Source organism: Chiloscyllium plagiosum, unplaced genomic scaffold (assembly GCF_037043375.1).
Source record: "Chiloscyllium plagiosum isolate Xiang-an unplaced genomic scaffold, Cpla_swu_hap1 HiC_scaffold_32, whole genome shotgun sequence".
Lineage (NCBI taxonomy): Eukaryota > Metazoa > Chordata > Chondrichthyes > Orectolobiformes > Hemiscylliidae > Chiloscyllium > Chiloscyllium plagiosum.
Window position 1 is genome coordinate 40171175 of NW_028270170.1, and position 25936 is coordinate 40197110.

Below are 25936 nucleotides of genomic sequence, written 5' to 3' on the forward strand. Positions count from 1 at the left end.
CAGCATCCAAGGAGCAGGAGAATCGGGCATAAGCCCTTCTTCAAGAAATGGTAGGGACCTATGTAGTGTTGTCAAACAGAGAGACTTAGGGGTTCAGGTGCAGTTTCTTAAAAGCTGTGTCACAGATTGGTGAAGAAGGTATTTCGGATGCTTGCTTCATTGCTCAAACCATTGAACGTAGGATTGAAAAAAAAAATGCTTGCTTTCTCTCCATGAATACTGCCTGACCCACTGTGATCTCCAGCAGCTTTTGTTTTCAATTCAGATTCCAGCATCTGCAGTTAACTTTGCTCCTACATTGAATATAGGAGTTGGGACATCATATTAAGGTTGTACAGGACATTGGTGAGGCCACCTTTGGAGGACAGTTCTGATTGTCCTGCTTTAAGAAGGGTATTATTAAATTAAAGAGGATGCAGAAAAGAATTACAAAGATTTTGCTGGGATTGGAGGATTTGAGTTATAAGGAGAGGCTGATAGGCTGGAACCTTTTTCCTTGGAACATAAAAGGTTGAGTGGTGATGTTATAGAGGTTTATAAAATCATGAGGTGTCTGGAGAAGGTAGCATGGTGGCTCAGTGGTTAGCACTGCTTCTCAAAGCACCAGAGACCCGAGATTGATGCCACCCCTGGTTGACTGCCTGTGTGGAGTTTGCATGCTCTCCCTTAGTCTTTGTGGATGTGCTCCGGTTTCCTCTCAGTCCAAAGATGTAAAAGTTAGGTTGATTGGACATGTTAAATTGCCCATAGTGTCCAGGGATGTGTAGGTTAGGTGCGCCAGCTGTGCTTAATGTGGAGTTACAGGGATAGGGTAAGAGGGGCTGGGTTGGGGTGTGACACTCAGTGGACTGAATGTCCTGCATCCACACTGTGGGGATTCTATGATATGATTCTATGAATAGCATTGTCTTTGCCCTGGAGTAAGGGAGTTCAAAACTAGAGAGCATAATTTTAAAGTGAGGGGAGAAAGATCTAAAAGCGGTCTGAGGGGCAACTTTTTCACACAGAGAGTGATTCCTATGTGGCATGAACTGCCAGAGGAAATGGTAGATGCAGGTACAGTTACAATATTAAAAGACATTTGAATAGGTACATGAATAGGAGATGTCTCGAGGGATATGACCAAGGGCAGGCAAGTGAGACTAGTTTAGTCCGGGAAACCTTTTCAACATGGATGAGTTGGACCGAAGGATCTGATTTCATGCTGTGTGAATCGATTGTCTATCAGCCGTACACAAGACACCCCAGCAGACCCACAGAGAATTAAACAAAATACTGACAACTAACCCCTTTTGCTTCTGAGATGATGGAGTTTGAGCTGAAGAGCAGTGGGTAGTACATGGCTGATATCTAGCTGTTCACTACCACTGCAGGCACTAGAAATTGACCTGATGTAGTGTTTCCTTGGATGAGGTCACTATTTCTCTCATACTTATTTCATTCCTAAAAATTCTGTGTTTTTTGGAGACCAGAGAAAGAACAACAAGGACAGCTTGTGCCTTTATATAGTGCCTTTAATATTCAAAAAGGATTTAACCAGCTGGGATGTGACTGAAGGCATTTTTGAGGGAATACAGACTTTTGTCACTTGTCTGGAGAGAAATACTGTGACATGCTTTGCAAAGACAGAGGGATTGAACATAATGAATCAGTAATTATAGCTGAAACCAATCACAAATGACAGATGATAGCCTTGCCATGCTCCCCAGAAATTGTTACTAAGCATGTTATGTTTCTAAATTAACATTACCTTTTCCATTGCAGTGTGAGAATCTCCTTCAGCACCGTGTCATCTCTGGGTTTACTGTATGCAGAACTGGATTCTAAAAATAGTCCTTTCTGTGCATGTTATTCGTGTTATTTCTGACAGGACGAGCTGCCCATTAATTACAAGGCAGTGAAATTTCTGCAAGCTTAACCTCACCTGAAGCCGATTAGCAGAAGGCAATGATTCACCTGGGAGGTACACTATGGCTCTGATGAAAGGGTGTTTATATTCCATCTGGCAGAGATGTTGCAGGATAGCTGAAACCTGAAACCCTTTGAAGTCTAGGACTAGTCTTGATGAGTTTGCTACCATTTACCCAATTTTGATCATTCTTCAGAATTTTGAACACCCACAGCAAATGCAAAGCAGCTCTTCTTGATGGTAATTTTCTTAAATGTGAACTAAAAACAATGCTGGGAATATTTAACAACGATGGTTGAGAGAAACAGAATTCAAGTTTTGCTGAACTTCAAAAACTTGAATTCCGTTTGAGTGTCATGCTAAAAGGTCATCGACACTGGTTAGGCCACTTTTGGAATATTGTGAGCAATTCTAGTTCGGGAGAAAGTGAGGACTGCAGATGCTGGAGATCAGAGCTGAAAAATGGTGCTGGAAAAGCGCAGCAGGTCAGGCAGCATCCAAGGAGCAGGAGAATCGACGTTTCGGGCATGAGCCCTTCTTCAGGAATGAGGAAAGTGTGCCAAGCAGGCTAAGATAAAAGGTAGAGAGGATGGACTTAGGGGAGGGGCGTTGGAAATGCGATAGGTGGAAGGAGGTTAAGGTGAGGGTGATAGGCCAGAGTGGGGGTGGGGGCGGAGAGGTCAGGAAGAAGATTGCAGGTTAGGAAGGTGGTGCTGAGTTCGAGGGTTGGGACTGAGACAAGGTGGGGGGAGGGGAAATGAGGAAACTGGAGAAATCTGAGTTCATCCCTTGTGGTTGGAGGGTTCCTAGGTGGAAGATGAGGCGCTCTTCCTCCAGCCATCGTGTTGCTATGGTCTGGCGATGGAGGAGTCCAATGACCTGCTTATCCTTGGTGGAGTGGGAGGGGGAGTTGAAGTGTTGAGCCACAGGGTGGTTGGGTTGGTTGGTCCGGGTGTCCCAGAGGTGTTCTCTGAAACGTTCCGCAAATAGGTGGCCTGTCTCCCCAATATAGAGGAGACCACATCGGGTGCAGCAGATAGAGTAAATGATGTGTGTGGAGGTGCAGGTGAATTTGTGATGGATAGGGAAGGATCCCTTGGGAACTTGGAGGGAAGTAAGGGGGGAGGTGTGGGCGCAAGTTTTGCTTTTCTTACGGTTGCAGGGGAAGGTGCCAGGAGTGGAGGTTGGGTTGGTGGGGGGTGTGGACCTGACGGGGAGTCACGGAGGGAGTGGTCTTTTCGGAACGCTGATAGGGGAGGGGAGGGAAATATATCCTTCGTGGTGGGGTCCATTTGGAGGTGGCGGAAATGACGACGGATGATACGATGTATATGGAGGTTGGTGGGGTGGTAGGTGAGGACCAGTGGGGTTCTGTCCTGGTGGCGATTGGAGGGGCGGGGCTCAAGGACAGAGGAGTGGGAGGTGGAGGAGATGTGGTGGAGAGCATCGTCGATCACGTCTGGGGAGAAATTGCGGTCTTTCAAAAAGGAGGCCATCTGGGTTGTTCGGTATTGGAACTGGTCCTCCTGGGAGCAAATGCGGCGGAGACAAAGGAATTGGGAATATGGGATGCCGGAACAGGATACGTGGAACAATCCATCTTCCGCAGCTACACTAGCACCCCCCACCTTTTCCTCCGCTACATCAATGACTGTATTGGCACTGCCTCGTGCTCCCATGAGGAGGTTGAACAGTTCGTCCACTTTACCAACACCTTCCACCCCGACCTCAAATTTACCTGGACCGTCTCAGACTCCTCCCTCCCTTTCCTAGACCTTTCCATTTCTATCTCGGGCGACCGAATCAACACGGACATTTACTATAAACTGACCAACTCCCACAGCTATCTAGACTACACCTCCTCCCACCCTGCCCCCTGTAAAAACACCATCCCATATTTCCAATTCCTTCATCTCCACCGCATCTGCTCCCAGGAGGACCAGTTCCAATACCGAACAACCCAGATGGCCTCCTTCTTCAAAGACTGCAATTTCCTCCCAGATGTGATTGACGATGCTCTCCACCCCATCTCCTCCACTTCCTGCTCCTCCGCCCTTGAGACCCGCCCCTCCAATCGCCACCAGGACAGAACCCCACTGGTCCTCACCTACCACCCCACCAACCTCCATATACATCGTATCATCCGTCATCATTTCCGCCACCTCCAAACGGATCCCACCACCAGGGATATATTTCCCTCCCCTCCCCTATCAGTGTTCCGAAAAGACCACTCCCTCCGTGACGCTCTCGCCAGGTCCATACCCCCCACCAACCCAACCTCCACTCCTGGCACCTTCCCCTGCAACCGTAAAAAAAGCAAAACTTGCGCCCACACCTCCCCCCTCACTTCCCTCCAAGGCCCCAAGGGATACTTCCATATCCCCCACAAATTCACCTGCACCTCCACAAACATCATATACTGTATCCGCTGCACCCGATGTGGCCTCCTCTATATTGGGGAGACAGGCCGCCTATTTGCGGAACGTTTTAGAGAACACCTCTGGGACACCCGGACCAACCAACCCAACCACTCCATGGCTCAACACTTCAACTCTCCCTCCACTCCACCAAGGACATGCAGGTCCTTGGACTCCTCCATCGCCAGACCATAGCAACACGATGGTTGGAGGAAGAGCGCCTCATCTTCCACCTAGGAACCCTCCAACCACAAGGGATGAACTCAGATTTCTCCAGTTTCCTCATTTCCCCTCCCCCCACCTTGTCTCAGTCCCAACCCTCAAACTCAGCACCACCTTCCTAACCTGCAATTTTCTTCCTGACCTTTCTGCCCCCACCCCCATTCCGGCCTATCACCCTCACCTTAACCTCCTTCCACCTATCGCATTTCCAACGCCCCTCCCCCAAGTCCCTCCTCCCTACCTTTTATCTTAGCCTGCTTGGCATACTCTCCTCATTTCTGAAGAAGGGCTCATGCCCGAAACGTCAATTCTCCTGCTCCTTGGATTCTGCCTGACCTGCTGCGCTTTTCCAGCAATACATTTTCAGATCAATTCTAGTTTCCCTGTTATAGAGAAGATGTTGGGAAACTTGGAAGGGTTCAGAAAAGATTTACAAGGAAGTTGCCACGTTTGGAGGATTTGACCTGTAGGGAGAGGTTGAGTAGGCTGGGGTTATTTTCCCTTGAGCATAAGAGTGTCATTGTGGAAGTTTATAAAATCATGAGGGGCGTGGATAGAGTGAATAGCCAAGTTTTATTCCCCAGGGTAGGGAAGTCCAAAACCAGAGGGTATAGGTTTAAGATGAGATGGGAAAGATTTAAAAGGGACCCAAGAGGCAACTTTCCCATGCAGAGGGTGGTGTGTGTATTGTACGAGCTGCCAGAGGAAGTGGTGGAAGCTGGTATAATTACAACATTTAAAAGGCATCGGGATGGGTATATGAATAGGAAGGGTTTGGAGGGATATGGGCTGGGTCCTGGCAGATGAGACTAGATAAATTTAGGATTATCTGGTCAGCATGGATGAGTTGGACCGAAGGGTCTGTTTCCGTGCTGTACATCTCTATGAATCTCTGACTTGAAATGTTTCTCCACAGCTGCTATCTGATTTGTTGAATGATTGCAGCATTTTCTATTTTTGATTATTTCTGATTCCCAGTTTCCACAAAATTTTGTTTTTCTAATGTAATGTGTGTTGTGTTTGAGTTGATGCTGGTTCTGTTTTTTTATTCCCTTCACAGGCCAGCGTTAACAATTTCAGGATATCTTTTGCCAAAGACCAGGGGTCAAACAGACCTTGAGGGTGAGTGGAAGTTAAGTCAAAAGGTTCCACTAGCAAAGAATTGGTGAACATTCTGTATCATTGTACAATGTGCGATCTGCAGGAACACAGCTGTTCAATTGAACAGAATAGTTACGCTTAGGGAACTACGTTCCACTGTCGGTATGTCAAAAACTGAATGCAGGATGATGTGAAACAGCACGATTGTTAAATTGGTATGTGCTGTAAAATTCAGCTGAGAAAATACAAACCCACTTCCATGGATTTATATGCCTTCCATGGATTGCCTTGGATTACAGTATTGCTGCCTAGTTATTATTTTGCTAATACTGATAGAAATACAAAACACTGGGTATTGTTGATGCAAAAAGAAGGCCATTCAGCCTATCATCCTTATTCTGATTTTAGATTAGATTACTTACAGTGTGGAAACAGGCCCTTCGGCCCAACAAGTCCACACCGACCCGCCAAAGCGCAACCCACCCAGACCCATTCCCCTACATTTACCCCTTCATCTAACACTACGGGCAATTTAACTTTGCCAATTCGCCTAACCTGCACATTTTTGGACTTTGGGAGGAAACCGGAGCACCCGGAGGAAACCCAAACAGACACAGGGAGAACGCGCAAACTCCACACAGAGAGTCGCCTGAGGTGGGAATGGAACCCGGGTCTCTGGCGCTGTGAGGCAGCAGTGCTAACCACTGTGCCACCGTGCCGCCCTCAATGGGTTTTTCAACTCGACCAACTCTCCGAGATCTCTCCACAAAGCATTTGCATTTTCAAGCATCTATCAACTTCAACTTTCATGGTTGCCATTCAGTTTGCATTCAGATCATATCCCTGCTCGGAATCATGAATGAGGATTCCAGGCTTAAGGAGCTGCTGTCTGTGGTGCCACTTCTGGACTGTAATTTGATGCTTTGGAGGTTGAGCAATTATTGGTGGTCCCTCACTCTCTTCCACTCTCAGGGTGAGTCCGTAGGTGGCTGTACAGACCAATGCAGCTAACACAGCCTCTGTTACACGTTGGGCAGCAGGTGGTAATGGGAAAGGGTTGGTGTGGTGTTGGTGTGCTCCTTTCACTGTTTTCTCCGGCTTCTGCTTTTTCCTGACGGCAAGTCTCATGGTGCTCGATGCCTTCCCGGATACTCCTCCACTTTGGACAGTCTTGGGTCAATGATTCCTAGGTTTCGCCAGTGAGGCCTTGAAGGTATACCTGAAGCTCTTCCTCTGTCCATCTGAGGTTTGTCTGCCATTTCAAAGCTGCAAGTAAAGCACTTGGTTGGGGAGCCTTGTGTTGGTCATGCAGACAACTTATCCAGCCTTTCATACCCGATCAGGGGTGGTCAGTGCCTCGATGCTGGGCCTGGTTGAGGACACTGGCATTGGTGTGTCTTTCTTCCCAGGGGACTCACAGAATCTTGTGCAGGCAGCATTCATTAAACTGCTCTAGTGCCTCGAGGTATCTGCTGTAGAAAGTCCATGTCTCAGGGCTATAGAGGAGGGCAAGAACCACCACAGCTCTGTAAACCATGTCAAATCTGATGTTGTTGTCCTTGAACACCCTTTTCCTCAGATGGCCAAAGGCTGGGCTCATTCATCAGCGGCTGTGCTGGATCCTTCATCAATAGCTGCTTTGGCTAACAGGACACTCCTGAGGTATTGGAAGTGGTCAACATTCTTTAAGGCCTCCCCATGGACCTTGACGATCAGAGGCCATTGCACAATGTTGGATCACATTGATGGAGGACCTTTGACTTGCAGGTGTTCAGGGTGAGACCAATGCTCTCTTATACCTCCATAAAGATGCTGACAATGGTCTGGAGTAAAGCCCCAGAGATTGCAATAATGCAAGCATCGTCTGCATACTGCAGCTCAATGAAACTGGCTGGGCAATGAGAGACTGATAGAATAACATTAGAATTAGAGTTGCACTGTGAAATTTACAAAGCCCAGTTCATGAACTTCATTTGGTAATATTAGTGACCAGGAAAGCATAGCAGAGCAGGTGAACGTCCAGGTCAAAATCTTTCTCTTTATCTCCCTGGTTAATATACCAATTATCTGCAAAATGTTGTCCTTCTGGTGACCAACTCTCCAGCCACTAGTAACAGTTTCCCTTGATTTGGTCTGTCAAAATCTAACTAGGACAAATCCATGAGTGAGATGAAGATAGATGGGAATGAAAGTTGCAAGGAGAACACAAGAAATATCAATGGGATAAGTACATGGGCAATATTGCAACATGGAGCAACATGGTGGTATCTGAGAGAAAGTGAGGGCTGCAGATGCTGGAGATCAGAGCTGAAAATGTGATGCTGGAAATGCGCAGCAGGTCAGGCAGCATCTAAGGAACAGGAGAATTGACGTTTCGGGCATAAGCCCTTCTTCAGGAATGGTGGTATCTGAGCCAGGTTTGAGTTCCACTCTGTCCAAAGAAGTGCATTCATATTGAGATCAAACAGGCTTGATTGTGGACCTGTTGTTGTCCTTGCTTTGGATACTTCGAGCAGTTTGTGTATTAAAAACACTTTACCCAAGTGCTTTTGTCATTGAGATGGACAAAGGGATGCAGAATTTGTATTGCAGCTCCCTGAATGTCTTTGCGTAGTCTTCACTGAACCTTCACCAAATCTTCACTGAGAGGGTGGCATCCAGATGTGCATTCATTTCCCACCTTGCTCTTGATCTTCCAGAATGTTCTGTGGCCTTGGGCCAATGGAGGCCATGAGTTAGTTTCAAGACATCCAAAGGGATCACACTAACACCCTTCACTATTGCTATGCCGGGAGTTGTAAAATGCACATGCGCAGGCAATGCAGGTGGCAGAATGTCTGAGCAACACTTCTCCAACACACAGCCCTCTGGCTGACTGTAAACTCTTTGGGTTTCCATTGTTCTGTGTAGACATTAGCTGCAGATTGCTATTTAATTCAGTTTGGCCAATTTTCTCTCAGGCCAAATCTCTCCAACTGTGGGTCAATTTAGAATGTCCCATTTTTCTGCCAGAGGTCACTTGACCACAGGCAACCTGTTGATCCTCTGAAGTGACTGGAGAAAGTGGGTTCACAAGCCTGAGTATCTGGCTTCTTGCATTGTTCTTTAAGGTGGATCAAAATGAATACAAGAAGACACGTGCACTTCAAAATGTAGCTAATTTATTGGGTTAAAATACTTAACATTATCTGGATTACTAATTATTAATGTATACTAAATATACACATATATTATATGTATATATAAGTTCTATTATTAAGTTAAACAACTGAGATAAACAATTGAGTGTCACACTGCCTTTCTATTCACTGGGGACTTTGGTAATGACAGTGGCACTTGGAGTTCTGTCTCAGATTTCACAGCAGCACTCACACAAACCACAGCTCCATAATGTGAAGTCCAACAAGAGAGGCAAAGTCCTTGATATTAATATTATTTAGAATCTAATGTTGTGTGTTGAATCCCCATTTTGTCAAAACTTCAGTCTTTTTCAAGCTCCTCAAAAATAGGTAGAAAACAAGTCTAGCATGGCCCCAGGCAATTCCTGATGAAGGTCTTTTGCCCGAAACGTCGATTTTCCTGCTCTTTGGATGCTGCCTGACCTGCTGTGCTTTTCCAGCACCACTCTAATCTTGACTCTGATCTTCAGCATCTGCAATCCTCACTTTCGGCTATATTGCACAAGTAGACAGATCCCATTGCACTTCAAGATCAGACAGATTCCCTTGTGTCAAAACAGGCTGTTTTTGCTTTAGACCTGTTTTTCATATAATTTTCTACTTTACTTCAAGTTTTTTAATGCATTTGTGGGATGTTTATGTCATTGGCTGGCCAACATTTATTGCCGATCCCTAGTTACCCTTGAGAAAGTGGTGGCGAACTGTGTTCATGAATCACTGCAGTCCACCTGCTGTAGATTGACCCACATTGCCATTAAGGGGATTATTCCAGGATTTTTACCCAGCAATAGTGAAGGAATGGTGATATATTTACAAGTCAGGATAATGAGTGTCTGGGAGGGAAACTTGAAGGTGGTAGTGTTCCCAATTATCTGCTGCCCTTGTCCTTCTAGATGGAAATTGTTGTGGATTTGGAAGGTGTTGCCTGAGGATCTTTGTTGAATTTCTGTAAATAATCTTGTAGATAGTATACATTGCTGCTACTGAGCGTTGATGGAAGAGGGAGTGGATGATTTTGGATGTAGTGCCAAACAAATGGGCTGCTTTGTTCTGGATGAACATAGAACATAGAACAATACAGCACAGAACAGGCCCTTCGGCCCATAATGTTGTGCCGAACATTTGTCCTAGCTTAAGCACCTATCCATGTACCTATCCAATTGCCGCTTAAAGGTCACCAATGATTCTGACTCTGCCACTCCCACAGGCAGCGCATTCCATGCCCCCACCACTCTCTGGGTAAAGAACCTACCCCTGCCCTCCCCCGTATATCTTCCACCCTTCACCTTAAATTTATGTCCCCTTGTAACACTGTTGTACCCGGGGAAAAAATCTCTGACTGTCTACTCTATCTATTCCCCGATCATCTTATAAACCTCTACGAAATCACCCCTCATTCTTCGCCGTTCCAATGAGAAAAGGCCTAACACTCTCAACTTATCCTCCTACGACCTATTCTCCATTCCAGGCAACATCCTGGTAAATCTCCTCTGCACCCTCTCCAAAGCTTCCACATCTTTCCTAAAATGAGGCGACCAGAACTGCACACAGTACTCCAAATGTGGCCTTACCAAGGTCCTGTACAGCTGCAACATCACCTCACGACTCTTGAATTCAATCCCTCGGCTAATGAATGCTAATACAACATGGGCCTGCTTACAAGCTCTATCCACCTGAGTGGCAACTTCCAAAGAGCTATGAACATAGACCCCAAGATCCCTCTGCTCCTCCACCTTACTAAGAACCCTACTGTTAACCCTGTATTCCGCATTCTTATTTGTCCTTCCAAAATGGACAACCTCACACTTGACAGGGTTGAACTCCTCAGCCCAGCTCTGCATCATGTCTAAGTCCCTTTGCAGCCGACAACAGCCCTCCTCACTATCCACAACTCCACCAATCTTCGTCAAGCTTCTTGAGTGTTGTTAGATTTGCATCCATCTAGGCAAGTGGGAAGTATTCATCACACTCCTGACTTGTGTCTTGTTGATGGTGGAAAGGCTTTTGGGAGTCAGGAAGTAAGTTACTTATTACAGTATTCCAAGGGTTAAAATACTTAATATATATATGGATTAATAATTGTTAGCTTATGCTACTTATATACATATATAAAATGATGGCACAGTGGTTAGCACTGCTGCCTCACAGCACCAGAGACCCGGGTTCAATTCCCACCTCAGGCAACTGTCTGTGTGGAGTTTGCACGTTCTCCCCGTGTCTGTGTGGGTTTCCTCCGGGTGCTCCGGTTTCCTCCCACAGTCCAAAAAATGTGCAGGTTAGGTGAATTGGTCATGCTAAATTGCCCATAGAATTAGGTGAAGGGGTAAATGTAAGGGAATGGGTCTGGGTGGGTTGCTGTTCAGAGGGTCGGTGTGAATTTGTTGGGCCGAAGGGCCTGTTTCCACACTGTAAGTAATCTAAATCTAATCTAAAGATGTTAGAATATTAGGTCGAGCAACTGAGATAAACAGGTTCACACTGCCTTCAACTGCTCTTTTAGCCACTGTAGTGAATCTAATTGTGTTTCTGATCAATGGTAACACCAAGGATGTTAATAGTGTGGCATTCACACCATTGAATTATCCACCTCACTTTCCTCACTTTCTCTTGGTGAATAATAAGAATAGAAACATAGGATATTTTCAAAAGTGCATGAAGCATATTCAGAAGCACTTGGGTGTCCTCATATAAAGAACACAGAAAGGTAAATGGTATGTTGGCCTTTATTGCAAAGAGTCAAAGTACAGGAATAAAGAAATTTTACTACAACTGCACAGGGTTTTGATGTAACCATACAGACCCATGATCACTTGACCACATAATAAATTTTCCAACATGTAATGGGAATGGTAAGAGAGGTTCAGTTACCTGGTCAGGCATGCTCAGTGCCCCTTAAGCTAAAACCTCTGGTGACAGTGTGATGACGTGTTCCAGACAGATCAAGCCATGGAATTAGATGTACTTTTAATGCCTCATATGTCAGTTAGCAGGGGAAGAGTAAAGAAGGATGTTAGACTAAGAAGATATGGCCATTATCTGTATCAATCACGATATCATGTCATGTGACATGAATGCAGGTTGTAATGGGTATGTTCAGTGAGCAAAAGTCGGTAGAAAGAGATCTCTGGAAACATACACACATCACTGGAATCTTCAAAAGATTGACTGGTGAATCAATGTTAAAGGGTATAAGGGACTACAGTATACAATAAATTGTCCAATGAAGCATAACATGGGATCATTTGAACTTATATACTCTGATCACACTTGGAAGACTGTGTGCACTTTTGTTCGACATGCTCAAGGAAGAAAATATTTGCAACAGAGGGGTTTTGTGGTGCGGTCATAGTGTCCCTACACCTGAGTTGGAAGGCCCACATGCCCCAGAGGTGATCCCATTAAAACACAGAAGATTCTGAAGGAGCTTGACAGGGGAGGCAAAAAGAAGTAGCTTCTCCTGGCTGGTGAATCTAGAGAATGGAAGCACAGTCCCAGGAGAACTTACAGTTCTCTTTTGGTAAATTGGATACACAAAGTAGAGAAGTCCATCGATTTTGAGTTTGAATTAAACCAGAGTGTGGCTGTGTGAATTCCAAATAGTGGTTCCACCTGAATATATCCATTTCAGGGGGGAGATGGGGAGTTGAACCCAGGCTTTCCAGTATGTTGAGGTGGTCTGTACTGAATGTCCATCCTTGGCATCCATCTTCATAGTCTTGTTGTCATCTATTTTCAAATCTAAAAGGAGGCTTCCATATTAACCAAGTCCACGTTTGAAGTTATGAATAGGACACGCCCTCAAGGTGATAACACTAAATAAGCAATAGTGCTGACAGGTAGAAATCCTGGGGTCTTCCTGTGTGACTACAAAACTGAGTAAATTTCAGAAGGAAAACTGGAGACTCCTCAGGAAATTCACTGTCACTGTATCAGACATTGTAATTGTTGGTTGTGTGAAAGACTGTTTGTCATACAGACCCCACACTATATAGCCAGAGTGTTTGTGCTAATATGAGTTGGTTTGATATGTGAATATTGATAAATAGATTGCGCGGTGAATAACTCCCGTGCTTATTAATGCATATGGTTGATTGAAACTGTGAGAGCATCTAATTTTATCTGAAATCAATGGAGCATGTAAATCAATATGTCACCAAACTGCACAGAATGTTTACATGCTTGTGATAAATTGTATCCTTGTAATTTCAGCTATGCTAATACTAAATGGTGAGAGCCATTTGCCTGATGTAGGTGATAAGTTCAGGTAGTTAAGAGGTGACAATTCTATTAGTATATGTCTCTCTTCACAGCGTGTTAATTGAGCCAGTCTCAAACATGAAATGTACTCAACCTAGTTCAACAGACCTATGCTGTGATCCTGTATCATCTGTGTACTTGCAGATGATTGACTGATAAATTCCCTTGCTATGTGATAGCATCCTAACTTTATACCTATGGTGCTTCAATGGGACAGGTTTTCCCTCTGGCTATGAATGCCTGTGTTTTATCTGAAAACAATGTTGGAAGATACAACTAAGTACGCCAGTGGAAAATAAGTAACCTCATAATATGGCCTACATTCTCCGAACAATATGATATTTTGACACAGAGAATAGGTTATTATGGGGGTGTTTAGCGAATTGACAAGCCAGAATCGGTGATGTAGATAGGAGAGGGGAACAAGTTTTTCCTTCTTCATCACATTAAAGGTTTGAATGTGAGTATTATTCATAGCAGGAGAAACCTATTAGGCCAATAAGTCAAGTAGAAGTATCTCCAATCAAAACATTAACTTGGCTTCATTTTTGCTCTTAAATGAAAAATGTGTTCCAGTACTTTGCAGATTTAGGCCCAGAAACAAGTCTTACGATAGTTGAAACTTCATCTGTTCACTTTAACTTGTACTGCTTAGCTCCTTCATTCCTGAAAAACAAACAGATCAAAAGACAACCTGAGTCATGCAGCATAGAAACAGACTCTTCGGACTAACCAGTCCATGCAGAACATAATCCCAAATTAAACTAATCCCACCTGCCTGCTCCTGGCCTATTATCCCACCAAGTCTCAGCTTCAGGTTTAAGGCTTATGTCAGCAGACAGAGTGAAATTCCATGCATCTTTTCTTTTAACACTCTTTTTAAAATATTTAAAGGATAGAATGCCTTTAATGCCTTGACAACTTGACATGTGCCTTTGGCAATGGTTTAACAGGGCCCCATGACACTTTCAGCAGCCCCTTTCCAGACCCTTGACAGGTCTCTTTAATAGATCCCTTTAGCAGGTACTCTGACAGATTTGATTGTTGATTTGGATACATCCGTTGGCAGTTTGAATGACCAACAGGTACTGCATTTTTGCACCAATCTATAGCTACATTTGACATTTACAAAGGGACCTGATCACCCTCAAGGGGCACCTGATTGACCAAAGACTAGATTCAAAGCAGCACTTTACCTCTTCAAAGCAGTACCCTGACCATCCAAAGGAATGTACAAAGTTCAGAGCTGCTCTTAACAAATCTAATCTGTAGACTGGGTGATCACACTGAAGGCTACAAAAATCCCAAACTCAACCCATTCCTGACCTGGTACATATTTGAGATATCAGGCTCATTAACAATTGTTGCCATAACAGAGAGAGTGAGCTGCCTCCAATCATGTGTAAGCTAAGAGCATTAGCCATGGGAAATGCAGAGTTGAAAAGTGTGGTGCTGGAAAAGCACAGCAGGTCAGGTTGCAGCCGAGGAGCAGGAGAGTCGATGTTTCAGGCATAAACCCTTCATTAGGAATGTCTTTTGTGCCTTGACAGGAAATGCAGGGTTACACGGATAGGGTAGGACAGGGTAGGGGATGGGTCTAGGTGGGATGATCTTTGGAGAGAGAATATGGACTCAATGAGAGATCAGTGTCGAGGGTGTGGTGCTGGAAAAGCACAGCAGGTCAGGCAGCATCCGAGGAACAGGAGAATCAATGTTTCAGACAAAAGCCCTTCATCAGGAATGAGGCTTGTGGGTTGGGAGGCTGAGGGATAAATGGGAGGGGTGTGTGGAATTGGCAGGAAAATAGCTGAGAATGTGATAGGTAGATGAAGGTGGGGGAGAAGGTGGTAGGTCTGAGAAGAAGGTGGAGCGGAAAGACGATGGACAGGTAAAGAGGCTTGGTTGGAGGCTTGGGACTGGGATAAGGTGGAGGGGGGTAGGGGAAATGAGGAAACTGGTGATATTGATCCCATGTGGTTGCAGGGTCCCAAGGTGGAAGATGAGGCATTCTTCCTTCAGGTGTCAGATGGGCTGGGTTTGCCAGTGGAGGAGGCCCAGGACCTGTATGTCCTTGGTGAAGTGGGAGGGGGAGTTGAAGTGTTCAGCCATATGGCCTGCTTCCATCATGTGTAGGGGCTGTATGATTCTATCCATGGTGAAAATCCAGGTCATACAATTTTCTTGAAACCCCTTATACTGTCTATTACGCTGTCACTTTCTCAAGTGCAATTAGGAGTGGACATTAAATGTTGGCCTAGTCAGCAATGTTCAAATAACATGAACAACTAAAGCAAAAACACCTTTTAAGTTTTCCCACCTGCCTGCCCTGATTGTATTTTTAATTAATATACATGTTTCTTTTGGATTTTTCCAGTCTACAATAGCCCAGTTGAAAAGTATGCTGCCTGTCCTGACTGCAGATTTGAGTTAGTTTCTCTACGTGCCATTCTGACGGTGTATTATAAGGAGACATCATCTCCTATAATAATAAAATAAAGACCTGCAGATGTTGGGGATGTGAACCAGCAACAGAAATTGCTGGAGAAACTCAGCAGTTCTGACAGCATCAGTGGGAAGAAAGCAGAGTTAATGTTTCAAATCTGTGATTCTTCATCAGAGCTAATGGCAGCCAGGAACAAATGACATTTATGCCGAGGGCAAAGTGGGGATGAGTGAAGGGGAGAGGTGAGTGGATAGGTAGAGATGAAACCCAAAGAGAAAGGGGTGAAAGGGGTAGATGTACAAGGAGATTATGGATAGCAGGCCTGGACAGCTTCATACAACACCTACGTTCTGCTTGCAAAAAAGACTGAGCTTCCAGTTGCCTGCCACTTCAACACACCACCATGTTCCCTGGTCAACATCTCTGTCTCAGGCTTGCTGCAGTTGTCCAGTGCAGCTCAGTACAAGCTGGAAGATAAGCACTCCATTTTTCACTTGGGAACCCTACAGCCTTCTGACTCCATATCAAGTTCAACAATTTTAAGGCTTAAGGCACCTTCTCCAACGTCCTTACCCCTACCCCAACACTCCAGGCCTTGTTACCACATGGTCTGCTATTACACAATCAAAACATTGGTGCCAAACTGTTTTCCTTTAGGTCAGAGCAATCAGTTTTCAGTTGTCTACTTTTAACCTCGTTTTTCAGGGGAATATTGTGCACAACTCCAGTAAATGTAATTTTTAAAACTGCTGTCACCCCGTTATGCAATCTCCTTGATTTAAAACAATATCTTATTTATTTAAGCTCACAGTCTGAAATTAAGGACTTTTTAAAAATGGGATTATCATAGTGTAAAATCTGATTTTTATTTCCCCTCAATATCAAGAATCTCATTCTTATGAAGTTTCCCAACTGACTCACCATTGCCATGTCTTTCAGGGACTGGGAGAAATCAGCCTGACGTTTATCATTTCACCTGTAACTGATTGCTAATATGCAATAAACGATATCTTGGTAACTGCAAGAGCCTGTTCTATTCAGACTGGAAATCATTTTTCCCTCTACTGCACTGTAGTTTCCTACATTTAAAGAGGGTGTTGGCAGCAATTTCCATCGTGAGCAGTAGCTCAGGCAGTGCAGTGAGCTGGCATAGACATACAGGAGATAGCACGGCAACATTCATTGCTTGCTCCTAAATGTGAAAGAAGCCAGATTGGATGGAACAGTAACTTCATGAAGAATCATTTGGCAGTCCCGTAAGGATTAGGAAAAAGCCAAAGAAAGAAAGAGAAAATAAAATGATAAGGAGATAGAGACCAAGGAAATTGTTACTCAGTCTGTTTGCCTTCTTTGCTGAAAATATATCACCATGGTAACAGTAGGTTTTAAAAGCTATGGAAGTGAACGCAGTTTGCAATATGTCATCTAAAAATAAGTGACATTTCTTTCCAAGATATCAAAATACCTTAAATCTCATAGATTTTTATCTGACTGATTTAAACTTGGTACGTTGCTAAGAATTGTTAGTTACTGTGACTAGCAATTAGTCCTGTTAATAGATACAGTTTCACAGATTCTTTTGTAACATATTGTGCAGAAATATATATTTGATGCACTCAGTTAATGGCATATCTCATTATCAGAGTTATGCCCAGAGTCTTCGAGAGTCACAGGTCAGAGACAAATCAGGCTGTTGTACCTTATCCTGTCCAACCTTATCCTGGTTGCTTCGTCGTGTAACATGTATTCCTGGAGATCTTCAACTGCCACAACACCATTATGGCACCATTGGCTGCCTGAAATGACTGTCCTCATGCTTAATTACTTGCACTTATTCAGAAATTCACCAAAGATCCTCAGACAGCATCTTCTAAACATACAACCACTTCCATTTAGAAGGACAAGAGCAGCAGATATGTGGGAACACCTACAAGTTCCCCTCCAAGACACTCACCATCCTGACTTGGAAATATATTGCTATTCCTTCATTGTTCCTGGGTCAAAGTCCTGGAATTCCCTCCCTAGCAACATTGTGGATGCCCCTTCAGAACATGGACTGCATGGTTCAAGAGGCTGCTCACCACAACCTTCTTAAGGAAGGCCAGTCAATGCTGGTCCAGCCATGGCACCCACATCCTTCCAATAAATAAAGAACAAACAACATACCAATTAAAAAGCAAACAGAACCTCAAGTCCCAACTGGATAGTCGGTGATTGTCTGTTAAACTGCCAGTTTTACCTAATCTTATAATTTACTAGCGTTGGAAATAAAATGTAAATGAGAGAACAAACCCTTGTTTTAATATCCCCATTTTTTCCAAAATTCTCTTTTTCCTCTTTATTTCCCCTGGATTTATCCTCCTCCCCCCCCCCCCCCCACACTCTCTAGGATTTACCCCCACACTATCCAGGATTTAACCTCCACTCCCATAGTTTACCTCCTCACACTTGCTGGGATTAGCCCCCCTCCACACCCTCTGAGGTTAACCCTCCACCCCCACAGTCTTTGAGGTTAAGCCCATCCCATCCCATCCCCACACTCTCCCAGATTTACACCTCCCCCCCTCCCCACACACACACTCTCTGGGGCTCCCCCCACCTCCATATTCTCCAGGGTTTACCCCACCCACACCCACTCTCCGGGGTTTATACTCACACTCCCATGCTCTCTCGGGATTAACCCCACACGTTCTCTGTGGTTTACCACCACTTCCACCCCCACACTCTCCCAGTTTTACCCCATCCACACATACTCTTCGGGGTTTACCCCCAAACACCTAATTCTAGATTTTTTTTATTGAATTCAAATTCCACCAATTGCCATTGCAGGATTTGTACCCAGGTCTCCAGAACATTATCTGGATCTCTGGATTAATAGTCTAATGATAATACCAATAGGCTATTGCCTCCTTATGCCAGGCTATGTTGACTGCTTAAAGCATAATTAGCTATACCAAAGAAAGTATCAAATTGTTCCCAATCAACCGTGTACATTCATAGCTTGGCACAGAACTTTGAAGAATAGGTCAATATTTCAAGGGATCTGGCTTCTTTCCTGTGAACAATAATGATGAATGGATGTGTCTCCTTCCTGAGGGAACTAATGGAAGACAGGACGTGTAAGCACCTCATAATTCTCATCCCCTCCTGCAGTTATATTACCATGAGTTCCTCAGCCAGATCGATTGAATCTCTGATCTAATGGAATCATACACAGAATAAGTAAAATCACCACCTTTGCCTCAAGAGTCTCCATACTTGCTCATAGAGTTTCCTATTATACTGATCAACATAGACAACATCAACGTACAACCCAGATGGCCTCCTTCTTCAAGGACCGCAATTTCCCCCCCGACGTGGTCGACGATGCCCTCCACCGCATCTCTTCCACTTCCCGCTCCTCCGCCCTTGAGCCCCGCCCCTCCAACCGCCACCAGGACAGAATCCCACTGGTCCTCACCTACCACCTCACCAATCTCCATGCACAGCGCATCATCCGCCGTCATTTCCGCCACCTCCAAACGGACCCCACCACCAAGGATATATTTCCCTCCCCTCCCCTATCAGCATTCCATAAAGACCACTCCCTCCGTGACTCCCCGTCAGGTCCACACCCCCCACCAACCCAACCTCCACTCCTGGCACCTTCCCCTGCAACCGTAAGAAAAGCAAAACTTGCGCCCACACCTCCCCCCTTACTTCCCTCCAAGTTCCCAAGGGATCCTTCCCTATCCATCACAAATTCACCTGCACCTCCACACACATCATTTACTCTATCTGCTGCACCCGATGTGGTCTCCTCTATATTGGGGAGACAGGCCGGCTACTTGCGGAGCATTTCAGAGAACACCTCTGGGACACCCGGACCAACCAACCCAACCACCCTGTGGCTCAACATTTCAACTCCCCCTCCCACTCCACCAAGGATATGCAGGTCTTTGGACTCCTCCATCGCCAGACCACAACAAAACGACGGCTGGAGGAAGAACGCCTCATCTTCCGCCTAGGAACCCTCCAACCACAATGGATGAACTCGGATTTCACCAGTTTCCTCATTCCCCCTCCCCCCACCTTGTCTCAGTCAAATCCATCGAATTCAGCACCGCCTTCCTAACCTGCAATCTTCTTCCTGACCTCTCCGCCCCCACCCCAGTCTGACCTATCACCCTCACCTTGACCTCTTTCCACCTATCACATTTCCGACGCCCCTCCCCCAAGTCCCTCCTCCCTACCTTTTATCTTAGCCTGCTGGACAAACTTTCCTCATTCCTGAAGAAGGGCTTATGCCCGAAACGTCGATTCTCCTGTTCCCTGGATGCTGCCTGACCTGCTGCGCTTTTCCAGCAACACATTTTCAGCATAGACAAATTAAGTCAAAGGCTTGTGGAGACAGTAAGGACAATGAGAAAAATATAAAAAGAAATAATCTAGGTGACTCAGTTGTGAATGTCCATAGTGTGAATCGGTGTTCATGATTGGTGAAGAAACCTGGAAGGGATGGGTGTAAAGATAAACCATACAATGATGTTAGGGAGTTGCACATCACTGAGCATAAATAGTACAATGGGTGGCGTTAGAACATTCTGGAAGACTCATAAGGGCACATGAAAATGATTAAACAAAGAAGTGAGATTAGTCATTACCTAATGTAACTGTAAGATCAGAACTGGTATATCTAAGGTTACCATGTGTAGCTGTGTTTCGTAAAAAAATTGAAGTCAAAGCCTGAAGGCAGTTTTGACATTGTCATCCCTTTTTCCAGTCTATTGTGAACCCATAGTGTGGCATCAAAACCATTCGATAAGAGAGGGATGGAATCACAGAACATTGGAGTAATGAAAGAGGTTATTCAGCCAGAAGTGCTCATGATGTCCCTCTGAAGGAGGCCTTTCACTTAGCACCATTTACCCATCTTTTCCACAAAGCTTTGAAAATGTTTCCTTTTCAGAAAATTAGCTGATTCATTTTTGAAACTCTTCACTGACTCCACTCCTGATCCACTGTCAGGCAGTGCCTTCCAAATCCTAACCACTTGCTTTGTGAAAGAATTTCTCTTCATGTCATCATTGTTTTATTTTTACCAACAGCCTTCAATCTTTGCCCACTATTTCTCAGATTGGAAAGATTTTCCCCAACAGTCCACACCTCGTGGTTTTTGAACATTTTTAATTAAGTCTCCTTCTCGTCTTCTCCAAAAAGGCAGCCCTCATTTCTTCAAACTAGACACTGTTCAAACGTCGTCATTTTCATGAATCTTTTCTGCACTCTCTCTAATGCCTTCGCATCCTTCTCAAAGTGAGGTGCGCAGACTAACATCTCTGATGTCCCTAATCTGTTTAGTCTAAAAAGTAATCCAGCTGAGTTGTTATGGTGATAGATCCAAGATTATTAAAATAAAGGATCTGTTTCTCAGTGTTTCAGCTTTCAAACAATTTCCACATTGGCTATAGCTCATTCATCTCATTGCCAATTAATCACCTAATTACCATAAGCAAAAATACGCTCCACAAAACACATTCAGTAAAAGACAAGACAAGAGTCGGCTGATGTGAGTTACCTTCTTACCATCCTCCCATCCCTGCCCCATGCAACACTACACCCTTACCATCTCCCCATCCCTGCCCCATTCACACACCACACCCTTACCATCTCCCATCCCTCATCCCTGCCCCATGCACACACTCCACCCTTACCATCTCCCCATCCCTGCCCCATGCACACACTACACCTTTACCATGCCGTCATCAGTGCCCCATGCACACACTACATCCTTACCATCCCCCATCAGTGTCCCATTAACACAGTACACCCTTACCATCTCCCCAAGCCTGTCTCATGCACACACTACACCCTTACCATCCCCCATCAGTGCCCCATGCATATACTACACCCTTACCATCTCCCCATCTCTGCCCCATTCACACACCACACCCTTACCATCTCCCATCCCTGCCCCATGCACACACTCCACCCTTACCATCTCCCTATCTCTGCCCCATGCACACACTACACCCTTACCATCCCCCATCTGTGCCCCATGCACACACTACACCTTTACCATCTCCCCAAGCCTGCCCCACGCACACACTACACCCTTGCCATCTCCCCATCCCTGCCCCATGCAACACTACACCCTTACCATCTCCCCATCTCTGCCCCATTCACACACCACACCCTTACCATCTCCCATCCCTGCCCCATGCACTCACTCCACCCTTACCATCTCCCTATCTCTGCCCCATACACACACTACATTCTTACCATCCCCCTATCAGTGCCCCATGCACACACTACACCTTTACCATCTCCCCAAGCCTGCCCCACGCACACACTACACCCTTGCCATCTCCCATCCCTGCCCCATGCAACACTACACCCTTACCATCTCCCCATCCCTGCCCCATTCACACACCACACCCTTACCATCCCTCATCCCTGCCCCATGCACACACTCCACCCTTACCATCTCCCCATCCCTGCCCCATGCACACACTACACCTTTACCATGCCGTCATCAGTGCCCCATGCACACACTACATCCTTACCATCCCCTATCAGTGCCCCATGCACACACTACACCCTTACCATCCCCTATCAGTGCCCCATGCACACACTACACCCTTACCATCCCCCATATGTGCCCCATGCACACACTACACCCTTACCATCCCCCATCTGTGCCCCATGCACACACTACACCCTTACCATCCCCCATCTGTGCCCCATGCACACACTACACCCTTACCATCTCCACATCCCTGTGCCAAGTACGCCCAAACACAAATGAACACACACTCACTGATGGCCACACCCACATTCATTGGAATGCATACACCCAGGCACAAATACTGACACACACACACACCCCTAATGTGTATTGTCAAGGGGATGAATTTTGAACTGAGTCAGGCATTTTTCCATTTCAGCTTGAGCTCTACAGAACAAAGCTCCTAAATCAGCATTAACAACGCTGCTACATAATGCCTTTAAGAGAAGAAAAAAGCTTCATAATGATCTTCATAGTTTGTTATCAACTATAATTTGACACTACGTCAATATGATATTAATGCCATGACCAAAACCTTGTTGAAAAGCAGGTTTTAGGCAGCATCACAAGGACAGTAGGTCAGGCAGCATCTGAGGTGCAGGAGAATCAACATTTTGGGCATAAGCCCTTCATCAGCAAAGCCTGATGAAGGACTTATACCTGAAATGTTGATTCTCCTGCTCCTCGGATGCTGCCTGACCTGCTGTACTTTTTCAGCACCACATTCTCAACTCTGATCTCCCACATCAGCAGTCCTCACTTTCTCCTAGCATCACAAGGACAGAGAGGGTCGAGAGGTAGAGACATTTGAGAAGAAACTTCAGAGGTTAACATTGAGGCAGCTGAAGGTACAGTGCAGTGAGCACAGAGATGATAAAGTGAACAGAATGCAATAAAGTGACTGACTTGTGGTGAAATTGATGGGAATAGTTTCCAGCTTTAATGTCTAAATGAATAGGAAGGGTGTGGAGGGGTATTGCCAATTGCTGGATTGGTCCCATGTGGTGGCATAGTGGCTCAGTGGTTAGCACTGTTGCCTCACAGTGCCAGGGACACGCATTTGATTCAGACTCAGGCATCTGTCTGTGTGGTGTTTGCACAAATCCATGTCTGCGTGAGATTTCTCCGGGTGCTCCGGTTTCCTTCCATTGTCAAAAGATGTGCAGTTTAGGTGAATTGCCCATAGAGTTCAGGGATGTGTAGGTTAGGTGTGTTAGTCAGGGGTAAATTAGAGTAATGGGGTGGGTTACTCCCCGGAGAGTCAGTGTGGACGTATTGGGCCAAATGGCCTGTTTCCACGCTGTAGGGATTCTATGATTAGTTTAGGATATCTGGTTGGCATGGACAAGTTGGATGAAGGGTCTGGTTCCGTGCTACACATCTCTATGACTCTATAACAGACATTACCAACACAATGACATTCTGACCCTTATTGCCTGCAAATGGTAATGTGCAGAAAGCTCTTTTTCTGACCTAACTGGTTGCTTAATTAGTACAATTTCTGATCTCTAGGACATGCCAAAGTGTTTCACTGACAATGCATTTCTGAAAGATAGACTCTATTGTAATGTTACATGTACAGAAGCAGTCTGCTCTGCTTTGGATAGTGCCAAGGGGTCTCTTATGCCGTGCTGGGATCAGAAGACAGCACATTGTACAGTGCAGCCATCCTTCATCACTGCATCAGACTAGGTTTTGATTTCAACTCTTCTGAGTGGCAGTTGAGTGTAAAACTATAGACTCATAGATGGGAGTGCTGCTCACCAAGTCACAGCTAACAGATAAAAACTGCTTGAATCGAGATTCCCAATTTCTGACATGCCATACCAAAAGACAGATGAATTTTTATTCAGCATCTCAATTGCATAAACTGGGAAAAATGACACCCGGTGCTGACACTGAGTAACTGAATGTTTTCTGCCCACCACTTCATCCCATACATTCAAAATACAAACACCATAAAGTAATAAATTTGTGAGAGTGGCAAGAGTCATTTCTCCTGATGCTATTCCAAATGTTGATCCCTGAGTTAATAACAAGGTCCAAATGCTTCTCCTCCCACACAGGGAATGTCCAACTTCAAAACAGTGATAATTAGAAGGGGAAATCAAAGCAGCGCCTTCTAATTAATATCCACTGGAGAATTAGATAACAGTTCCCACTCTGTGTGATGAGCCATGTGTTATGTTGGGTAGTCTTCAAACTCAGGCACTGGGAACACAATGCACAAATATCCGGTGTCCTGTTGAAGTGTTGATGACAACATACAAACTTGGTGCTGCATGCTATTTATAATGCTCAGTCCAATACTGATTATGCTGCTCAATGGCAACAAGTCTCAGCAGGGGGCTTGGAGATTGGGTGAGGTTTGCACTACATAAAATCAATTCTGCAAAAGAGTCATATTGGATTCAAAACATTAACTCAGTTTCCCTCTCTTCCACAGGTGCTGTCAGTCCTGCTGCATATCTCCAGCATTCTCTGTTTGTTTCAGATTTCCAGCATCCACAGTGTTTTACCTTTATTCTACTTAAAGCTAACTCTAAGCCTAACTCTTAAAGACAAGTGACATTCTGCCTGCAGCAGTAACTAAATCCAATTCAGGAAGAGTCGAAGACCTGAAAGATTATATAGAACTGGTGCAATAGGTGAGAGAACAGTCCTCAAGATTGTTGAGTTGTTAGTGCAGGAAGTACACAGTGGACTGGAAGAGCCTCCTTGCAGCTATTAGGGGGGAAGTGGGAGCAAATAACCCTCATGGAATAAACTGAATTCAAAGTCCTGCCATGGTAGGTTTTGGATTTAAATCCATGTCCCCAGAGCATGAGCAGGTACCTTTGCATTTATAGTGCAGTGACATTGCTAGCATTTCCCTGGAAAGATAGGGACGTGGGATGGTTCGATGATAGGCATTGTAATGATGCTGTCATTTTAAAAAGGTTATATATCCTGAGTTTTGTGAAGAGAGATTGTGAAGTCAGAGTGCTGAAGTGGCTACTGGAGACAGCCAAAGTCAAAAGTTTAGGAGGCCTTTAGGTTTTTAATGAAAACTATTGTAACAATGGAAGGGGAGTGGCCAGTTCTTACAGTTCAGGCATTCTAGTTTTTCTAGTTCTATCAGTCAGAAGCTGTTTGGCTCCCAGAAGAATAGGAAGTCTTAGTAACTGATTCCTTACTGCTACTTTCTTTGAAATCTCTCTTGATGTTGTTTCCTCCTGGATTGGAGAATTGCATGTAAAAACTGTGTCTGAATTTGTCTTTTTGCCAAGGGGTGCAATTATGGGATGTTAATAAAGTGGAACAGTTAATTAGAAATAGGTACTAACTCTATTATTCAGTTAAGCTTTGCAGTAGATAAGTTATTGCAAACTCCTCTTTCTTTTCTTTGTATTTTAACAATTGTGCTTAAATAAATTATGTTTTGTTTAACATCGAGTAATTTGATCAGTCGCATCGCATCTGGAGCATGGCACTTCACATCTACCTTTCAAATAAGAAAAAGTTAGGGTCTAGGCTACCTTCTTAAAATATTTTGACAGGATCTAGTCTGCTCCATAATACCATCTCAGGTGGTTTTCACTGAAACAGAATTGAAGTAGAGCCGGCCCGTCTAGAACACAGAATTGGTCTGCTTCCCTCAGTATCTTGGGACAGATCCCATCAGGTCCTGGGGACTTATCCACCTTAATGTTTTTCAAGACACCCAACACCACCTCCTGTTGGTACATATGTTTCTCTAGGCTTGTGAATCCACTGTTGGTAATACTCAAGTCTGGAAGTTCATAGAATCTTCAGACCTGCAAATAGATTTAAGAGAACATTGTTAACATTTATAGACTTAGAACTGAGGTTTAAAAGTGC